Genomic DNA, 9488 nt, shown 5'->3' on the forward strand with positions numbered 1-9488 from the left:
ACTTCTCCGCCTAAAGGTAGACTTTATACTCTGTCTGGTCCTGAGAGAGAGGCCATGGACCGTTATATTAATGATGCCCTTCGTGCCGGTCTCATCCGTCCCTCCACCTCTCCCGCAGGGGCGGGGTTTTTCTTTGTTAAGAAGAAGGACGGCTCCCTCCATCCCTGTATAGATTATAGGGGCTTGAATGACATTACTGTGAAGAATAGGTACCCTCTTCCTTTAATGTCTTCTGCTTTTGAGCTTTTGAAGGGAGCGCGATTCTTTACCAAGTTGGATTTGCGCAACGCCTATCATTTGCTGCACATAAGAGAGGGCGATGAATGGAAGACAGCCTTTAACACCCCTACCGGACACTTCGAGTACTGCGTTCTCCCTTTCTGTCTTCCAGACTTTGGTTAATGATGTGCTGAGAGACATGATTAACAAATTTGTCTTTGTGTACATAGATGATATTCTCATCTTTTCTCCCTCTATGCAGGAACTACTCAGCATGTCCCACTCAGCATGTCCGCCAAGTCTTAAGTTGGTTGTTAGAGAACAAGCTTTTTGTGAAGGCGGAGAAGTGCGAGTTTCATGAGAGGTCGGTTTCATTTCTGGGTTTCGTTATTGCCAAGGGTGAGACACGTCCCGATCCAGCTAAGGTCAGAACGGTGGCCGAGTGGCCGGTCCCCGACTCCCGTAAGGCATTACTTCGTTTCTTGGGGTTCGCCAATTTTTACCGGCGATTCATCAGAAACTTTGGTCAGATTGCTCAACCCCTTACGGCTCTCACCTCCACCAAGGAGAGGTTTGTCTGGGGTAAGGAGGCTCAGGAGGCCTTTAATAATTTAAAGTCCCGGTTTATCACTGCTCCTGTTCTTTCTATTCCAGATCCTTCCTCCCAATTCATTGTCGAGGTGGATGCTTCGGATGTCGGGGTTGGTGCCGTTCTGTCTCAGCGATTGCCTAAGGATGGCAAGGTGAACGGAATTACGACATAGGGAATCGGGAGCTGCTGGGCGTCACACTGGCTTTAAGTGAGTGGCGTCACTGGCTGGAGGGGACCTCGGAACCCTTCCTGGTCTGGACGGATCACAAAAATTTAGAATATATTATTTAGAATAAGTTCATCCAGTTTTTCATGTGTCTAAACTGAAGCCTGTGTTTTCTCTCCCCTTAACCCTGTCCCTTCTGCCCCCACCCCTCCCACCCCGCAGTTGTTGGATGGTGCCCCTGTATACACTGTAAAGTCCTGTTAGATGTGCGTCGGCGAGGCAGGGGTTTTCAGTATTTAGTGGATTGGGAGGGCTATGGTCCGGAGGAGAGGTGTTGTGTACCGGCCCGGGACATCTTGGACCCTGACCTGATTGAGGACTTCCGTCGGCGACGAGGTGAGCCCCCTCATAGACCGCCCGGTGGCGGTCGTGGGGGGTCGTGTCATGACTTCGGTTTTATTTGATTGCTTTGTTTTGGTTTCTCTGTGTTTGTGTTTTGTTTTGACAGTTCTCACGTGCGCGGCTCTCTCACGGGTGTAATTTTTTTATTTCCTTCACCTGCTTCCCTCACCTGCAGCTCATTTGATGGCCAATCGGTTCAGCATTTATTCCCTGCGTGTTCAGTGTCTCGTTGCAAGTTCGTCTGTGTATGTTCTCGCCAGCTACTAGCTTTGCTAGTTTCTAATCCTGTCTTGTCGTGTGCTTTTGATAATTCCAGTCTGTTCATTAATTGTTTCCCACCCTTAATCTGTGCTCTCTGCTGCCCAGGATTTACATCTGAAACTCTGTGATTGCTGGCGGCTTCAAGGACTGTTTATCATCTGTCTGTATTAAGGACTGCTAACTCCATCTGCCTGCTTAAGAGACTGCTATTTCCATCTGCAGCGGCGGACGCTCACCGCGGCATTGCCGCTGTCCAGCAGGGCGGTCCTTGGCCTCTGGAGCTGTCCAGTTTCTCCCTTCAGCACCACTAACGCTCTCTCTCTCTCTGCCCGCCGCAGGATCTCCCCACCTCATCTGCTTCGGGTGCCCTTTTGCCGGGCTGACTGCGGATTTTCTTGTTGTGTCATTTGTGGATTATTTCTATTGTTGTAAGATACTCTCTCCCACCGTTCGCTTGTCTGGCCGGAGCCCGAACATGTGTGTTTCTTCTTCCCAGTGCCTGTGTGTGCTCCCCGCCTCCAGCCATCTGCCTCGGAGTGGTCTTTGCGCCCAGACGTGCTACTGTCTGTTTACATAAATTATTATTTAAATAAAGCTTTCTGTTATCCGCACTGGGATCCATTGTATTTTCTGCCTGACAATACTAGGTTAATTCAAAATAAGACACGTAAGTGTGGCAACAGCAGCTGGCCCTATCTCCCAATTCATTGAAATAATTCAAAATAAGACACGTAAGTGTGGCAACAGCAGCTGGCCCGCCATCTACTGGCTAAAAAAAATATTGGCAAATACAAAGTTACTTGCCGACCCCTGCTATACTGTTATCGCACATGTCTTTTAAGTTCTCTTACAAAAATTAGCTCATACTGCCATTTGTCTGTGTTTGTTTTCACAGTGAAAGCAGCATGTGTCAGGATCCTGTCAGGATCTTGTCTTGTATTACATCTAGTTTATTGTGACAGGGTTCTGACAGTACCATGTTTTGTGTGGGAACACGTGGCTATGGATTATTTATTATCAGGCCATGTGTTTTCCTTGTCTCGTCACTTTTTACCCATTCCCTTACCTGTTATTATTTTCACCTGTTCCCCTCATTAGTTCTCCTATTTATTGTCCATGTGTTTGGTCTTCGTTGTTAGTCCATTGTCTTTCTGTAAGTACCATGTCCTGTCAAAAAACCTATTCAAGTGTTATACTTTTTGTAGTCTAGTAAGTGTCCTGTTTTTTATTTTGTTGTTAGTCTAGTCAGTGTTTAGTATATCTTGTTTGTGTTACCTTTTGCCTCCTCGTGGGTTTTGTTTTTCTTGTTTAATTAATAAAAGTTCAGTGTTTTTCTATTATTGTCTGCGCCTGGGTTCGTGTTCTGCAATTCCTGACAGATGGACCAGCCAAAGCAGAACCCAGCAGACAGAGCCCGTTGGGCTCATACTTTGTTCAATTGTTGCCAGAGGGGAAAAAGGAGCAGCATCTGTGTTGAAGAGTTTTTGTGGGCTATGGGGGATACTGACTTTAACAAGGCAGAACTTAAGACAATTTTTAATAGTTGCCTCGAGGAACCCCTCAAACCTGGCGAGCTTAGGATGCTGAGACCCCTGGTCTCAGCTGAGGCCGCACCCCTAGACCCAATTCATCTATCCCGGAGGGCCGTGTCGTTGGAGTGATGATGCTGGAGGGCTTGGCACTCCCCGTTTCAGCCCCCAAAGACTAGGTTCAGGTCGTCAGCCTGCGGAGGAAACGCGAGCGGAGGGTCTCTTGGGATTCGGCGTCTGAGGGGTCCCCCACTGAGCCTGTCACACTCACCGCAGCACCCACCTCTCCTGCCACAGTTTTGTCGCTCTCCGCCCCGTGACCTAGGAGAAAGAAGAGGAAGAAGGGAGCTTCCTGTTCTCCATCTTCTCCTCGGTCTGTGTTGACTCCCAGCTAGCTGCAGAGACCCCTGTCACTGCACCGCAGCCACAGCTCTTGTTGTCAGCACAGCCACCCCAACCTGCGCATCCAACTAAGCCAGCGCAGCCTCAGCAGCCAGCGCAACTTCAGCCGTCAACGCAGCCACAGCTGTTAGTGCAGCCAGCGCAACTCCAGCCGTCTGCACAGCCAGCACATCCCCAGCCAGCTGCAGCCTTTCCTGTCTCGGCTCTCCAGCCAGCCGCAGCGTCTCCCGCCACAGTATTTTTTCTGTGTTCATCTGATCTGTTTATGCAATGTCAGGTAGAAAGTACTCATCCCGTTGGAAAAGGGAAAAAAGATTAGAAGGAAAATGTGCTAGAGCCCAATCAGCAACTTTAGATTTTTTGCAGACAAACGTCTCTCTTCAGTGTCCTTAAGTGCTTTACCAAAAACTTGAAGAGGAGGGTTGTGTCAAACAGAATATGAAAATGAGGCAGATTTTGATACATATTTGGAGAGATGTTTGTGAAGAACACAAGCGGAGGGTTTTGTCCAAGAGAACAGTGCAAATGACAGGGGTTTTGAAAATATGGTCCCAGAGCAGCAGTGGGGAAACTAACCTCAGACCAGAGGTGGGTAGTAACGAATTACATTTACTTCGTTACATTTACTTGAGTAAATTTTTTGGGTAACTAGTACTTTTAGATTAAATTTATGGATGGGTACTTTTTACTCTTAATCAAGTACATTCATGGGCGTCGGAACCATTATACATGGGTGGGACAGGACCCACCCACTTTTTAAGACCAATGATAATGGACCCACCCACTTTTTCTCTAATTTAGCGCATTTGTCTGTTCACTTATCAAAGCGCTGTTAGTCCAAATCCATTCCACTAGAGCAGGGATCCCTAACCTTTGCTTTTTTTACACCGCGGACCCGTTTCAGCTTTTAAACATAATTCGCGGGGGTGAGTGGACGCTGAGTTGCTGTTCGAACATAGTGCTGAAAAACCTCCTTTGCCAAATGTTTTAAACAGAAGTAAATGTCAAACAACCATGCATTAGGAAAATTAATAACTGCTTTATTTATAGTATATTTTCTATAGACGTGTAAAACCATATTATAGCGGATTATTTTACTTTCATTGTTTCACGAGTTTGCCTGCCCATTTAGTCTTAATAATTAACGGTAAACGAACTTAGCTTGGTGTTCTTAAAGGCAGCTCGAACCTTAGGTCGGACTCGAGCCCCAAGTTCAAGACACAGAAGAAAAAAAGAGGAGATGATGAGGAGAGATGCCAGAAGAATTGCTTTTGTCGCGGAGGCACAGAGACTCCCGTTTTGCTTTTAATGATAATTAACACAGCACTAAATGTGGTTCCTTTCAAACGTTAAAAGTGTAGGCTAATCGTTAAAATATTATTACTGCTGTAAAATAGTTTATTTTTATTATGGTCCCACGATCGCTGGATAATTTTCAAGTTTTTTTTTACGGAAGCCTGCAATTACTTTTCATTTGCGACATGAACATCCTCACGTATTGTTATTATTTGCGAGGTACATTTGCAGAATTCATAAAGTCATACCTCTGTTTAATCGATTGTGTTTTAGAAGTACACATGCTCAAACTCTTATGACAGCATTGTTTCCCGACGGATACCATAAAATAAAGTGATCTCATTTCCAGAATCTCACATTTATATTTCTCTAAGAGAGAGAAAGAGAAATTGGGTATAACAAATAAAAAAGGTATACAAAAGTTGTATCAGTTTACCTTCATTCGTTTTTCTTACCTTTTATTTCCTCAAAATAAAAAATAAACATTGTAGCCTACTGTCAGCAGAGTAGAGAAAAAAAATGACACAGAGAAAGATAAATGAAACATGACATCTGTCATTATTTGCAAAATATTTAAAGGGCTATTACCAGAATTTCGACCGTAATAGGCTACTGTCTTTAATTTAATAAACGCAAATGTTCAGGCTAATTAAAAGGAAACATGAAAATGTCATCTATTGCAGTAAATGTATTTTTCGGGGGGGGGGGGGGGTTATGTGGGGACCCACCCACTTTTCATTTGCTTCCGACGCCCATGAGTACAATTCTAAAAAACTGTACTTTTACTTTGCTACATTTGGCGGTGTTACTGCGCTACTTTCAAATGGTAATAATTAATTAATATATATATATTTTTTAAACTTTATAGGGCGTGTTCGAAAGTTTCGCGAGACAGGCAGATGCAGATGAGGGCACGTTGTGCGTTGTGCGAGATATCGGAGGCAGATCATGCGTGGCTTCAAGTTCGGTCTATGTTTTCACTCCAAGAGGTCAAAAAGAATAGATGCATAATGCGATGCATGCTTTGTTCAATAAACAAGCTGACATCTCAGCGTACAGAAATCCAAGATCCAACCTGAGGTGGTTAGTGTCAGTAATGTCTATTTGAACACTATTATGTGACACAATGTCCGAGTTTTTTTGCCATATCCACTATTGTGCAAGCGATGACAAAACCTAGTGTAAGTTAAACCATACAAACAGCACGTTCACATCTGCACATTTCCATATAATTTCCCCACAACTAAACAAACTGAACAGCATAATGTAAGGACGTCTTGCATTTATACACAAATCCGGACACCTCACTAATGTGTAGAAAATACATTCAAATAAAAATGGGATTGTATTTTATTTAAATCCTTCCTAAAGAATGAATGAATAAAAATAAAAGAATAAAGTTTGATTTTAAAGAAACATGTATTATATATTATAAAACATGTAGATTTGATTTGCACAAACAGATAAGTTCCATTTGAAATTCTAAAATTATCATTTTTATTAAGCTCCTGTTTATGTTCAGTAATTGCACTTCAATGGCAATGAAAATAACCTATTAATATAAAAACATGACAACAAACAGACACACACATTCTTTTTTGTTTACTGTTTGCATGTTTAAAGGCAGATGCGGACAAGTTTGGGTTGTGAACATAAAAATAAATACAGAGTTAACCATCAGAAAAACATCGGTGTGTGTGTGTGTTTGAGATTTTTTCTCAAATGACACGTTATGTGATGTTAATGTCCCATTGCAGGACTGAGATAGGCTTTTTTGGGGGTGACTTGTTGTCAAATGCAAATTAAATTTTTATGCGAAACTTTGCTGAGAAGCTGCAGTGCTTAGAACAGCATCACTAGTTGATCAGTATGACAATGGGTCAATTTCCAGGCAAGGGACTGAAAGTAAAAGTGACAAGCTTTGTCAAGTATGCAACACATAATTTGATCCCTGCATTTAACCCATCCCAGTGAGTCATGAACACACACCCACAGCAGTGGGCAGCTATCCCAGCACCCGGGGAGCAATTAAGTGCCTTGCTCAAAGCTGCAACTTGCTGGCCGTGAGTCTAAATGAGTAGGGGGAGGCTGCAGACCTGGAGCCGGTAGATCTACGCCCCTGGCAGTTTTACGCCCCTGACAGTTCTACGCCCCTGTTGTTCCTCGTCCGTCCAGTAGGGGGAGGCTGTATATTAGTATATGAGCCTAGCAGTGGTGTCAAAAGTATTCATATTCATTACTCAAGTAGAAGTATAGATACTAGGGTTAAAAAAGACTTTTGTAGAAGTTGAAGTATCAACTCAAGCTTTTTACTCAAGTAAAAGTGAAAAAGTACTGGTTTCAAAACTACTTAAAGTATAAAAGTAAAAGTAATGTAAGGAAAAAATTTCATTACGGAAAAAAGCCTAGGCCGCACCACAGGGGCCTTTTGTGCACAACCCTATCTCCTCTAAAACATGTTTCTAAAGGCCATAATAACTATAGTGGGTAACACTTTATTTTACGACCCGCAAAGTACCGCGTAATTAAACCGAATTTACAGCGTACCTATTTGTAACAACAGAGTACCTCTACAGTACGTACTTGTAGTTATAAGGGAATAATATTTTAAGTTTGGGGTAATAAGGGGGTAAGAATATATGGAAAATTATTCTCTAAGTATTTCATAACTACAGGGTACATATTGTAATATTACGTGGTATGTATGACTTACGTCTATGGGTAATATGGTCTATGTGTAATATGTTTTTTTTTTTCATATTTGCTACTTACCTGATGAAGTGTTTTGTATAGCCTACAGTTGATGTCTACAAGCCACGTCGGCAAATAAAATATAACACACAATAAAAATAATAGCAACTTGTACCTCTTTGATCTGTATATGTATACAGGAGTTACCAGGTAACTCTTATATTTGCGGGCTGTAAATTGAAGTGGGGCTTATTCCCCGATTGTTCGGTGTATGTACCAGGTAACTCACATATTTGCGGGCTGTAAACTAAAGTGGGGCTTATTCCCCGATTGTTCTGTGTATGTACCAGGTAACTCTCATATTTGCGGGCTGTAAACTAAAGTGGTGCTTTGTTCACCTCTTGTTAAAGGGTAAATACCATAAACATACAGAATATTGTTATTTTTATTTTAAAACAACTTATTTCAAAACATCTTTAAAACACTATAATTAAGCCAACACTTAATGTTTATTATTACATAACTTTTATTTAAAATAAAAAGTCATGACAATTTTTCATTGTTTTTGCGGCTTGGCTTCCTCTGTTGGTGTTCTTGTCCACTCGGATGATGAGTTGATGTCGTCTCACAAATGCTGTTCTGCATTACATATAAAAAACATAAATGAAAGCCTTCAGTAAATGTTTCTTCACTGTGCCTTGACAGAAACAGAGTTTTCTAAGCCAGTTACGTTTATAAATTTTAGGCTTACTTATGTGCTAGCTAACCGGCTACCGTTAGCTAGCAACTTTCTTGAAAAACATTGTTTGAAATGCGTGAATCATGTATTAACAAAACCAGTCACCTTATCCAGCATGCGGATCCTGCTAACATCACTCGCAGCTGTACTCCACAGTGTAGAACGTTTTTAAAACCTCTTAAAGAAATTTCACCTCAGGATCGCGTTCCAGCAAACCTCCTGCAGACGGCCGCGCGCTCTACACCTGCGCACTAACCTACGCATGTAGTCGTCTTTTGCTTTAGCGGGAGCTGATATCTGCTGTTGTTTCATTCTGGTTTGCCATTTCATAAATTATATTTGGCTAAAATACTTGTGTTTACAGTAAATAAATTGCAAAGCACCACTTCAAATATGTCCGCAAATGTAGGAGTTTCCTAAATAGGGAATAAGTTGCTATTTGTATTGTACTTACCTTAAAAAAAGATAACCACATTAAATCAGCTGGACTTTTGTTATTAAAAGCAAGTAATATAGGCTCCTAAAATAAAAGTGATATGCTGTTATATTTATTTGCCGATGTGGCTCGTAGACATTGACTGTATACAACATTCAGTAGTCAATATGAAAAATTCACAATAAAAAAATAAATAAAACATAATTTCCCCATAGACTTGACTAAGTCATACATACCACGTAATATTACAATAGGTACCCTGTTGTTATAAAATACTTAGAGTATAAATAATTTATAATTCTTCATATTCTTACCCCCTTATTACCCCAAACTTAAAATATTATTCCCTTATACCTACAGGTTACCTACCCTGTTGTTACAAATAGGTACGCTGTAAATTCGGTTTAATTACGCGGTACTTTGCGGGTCGTAAAATAAAGTGTTACCCTATAGTGTTATATTAAAAATGTTAATGTTAAACAATTTGGGATGCACTAGGGCCAGGGGTGGGCAACATCAGTCCTGGAGTGCCGATGTCCTGCAGATTTTAGCTCCAACCCTTATAAAACCTTGGCTACCTGTAGTTTCAGGTGACTTTATAGACCTTGATTAGTTTGTTCAGGTCTGCTTGTTTAGACCTGGAGCTAAACACTTCAGGACATCGGCACTCCATGTTGCCTACCCCTGCACTAGACTATCTGTTTCAACCACATACGGTACATGCCCATTAAAAATGAACGCATTTCAATACAATG

The 9488-nt window shown here is 41.8% G+C and overlaps 1 long non-coding RNA gene across 1 annotated transcript; it reads right to left on the reverse strand.

Moving 5' to 3' along the window:
• Positions 1-8064: 8064 nt before the first annotated feature.
• On the reverse strand, positions 8065-8708 carry LOC135745496 (uncharacterized). The gene is made up of 2 exons (XR_010531271.1): positions 8403-8708; positions 8065-8197 (listed from the first exon to the last, which is right to left on the reverse strand). It is a non-coding gene; the product is annotated as an uncharacterized lncRNA (long non-coding RNA).
• Between the last annotated feature and the right edge of the window lie 780 nt (positions 8709-9488).

This window comes from Paramisgurnus dabryanus, chromosome 12 (genome assembly GCF_030506205.2).
Source record: "Paramisgurnus dabryanus chromosome 12, PD_genome_1.1, whole genome shotgun sequence".
NCBI classification, from domain to species: Eukaryota; Metazoa; Chordata; class Actinopteri; order Cypriniformes; family Cobitidae; genus Paramisgurnus; species Paramisgurnus dabryanus.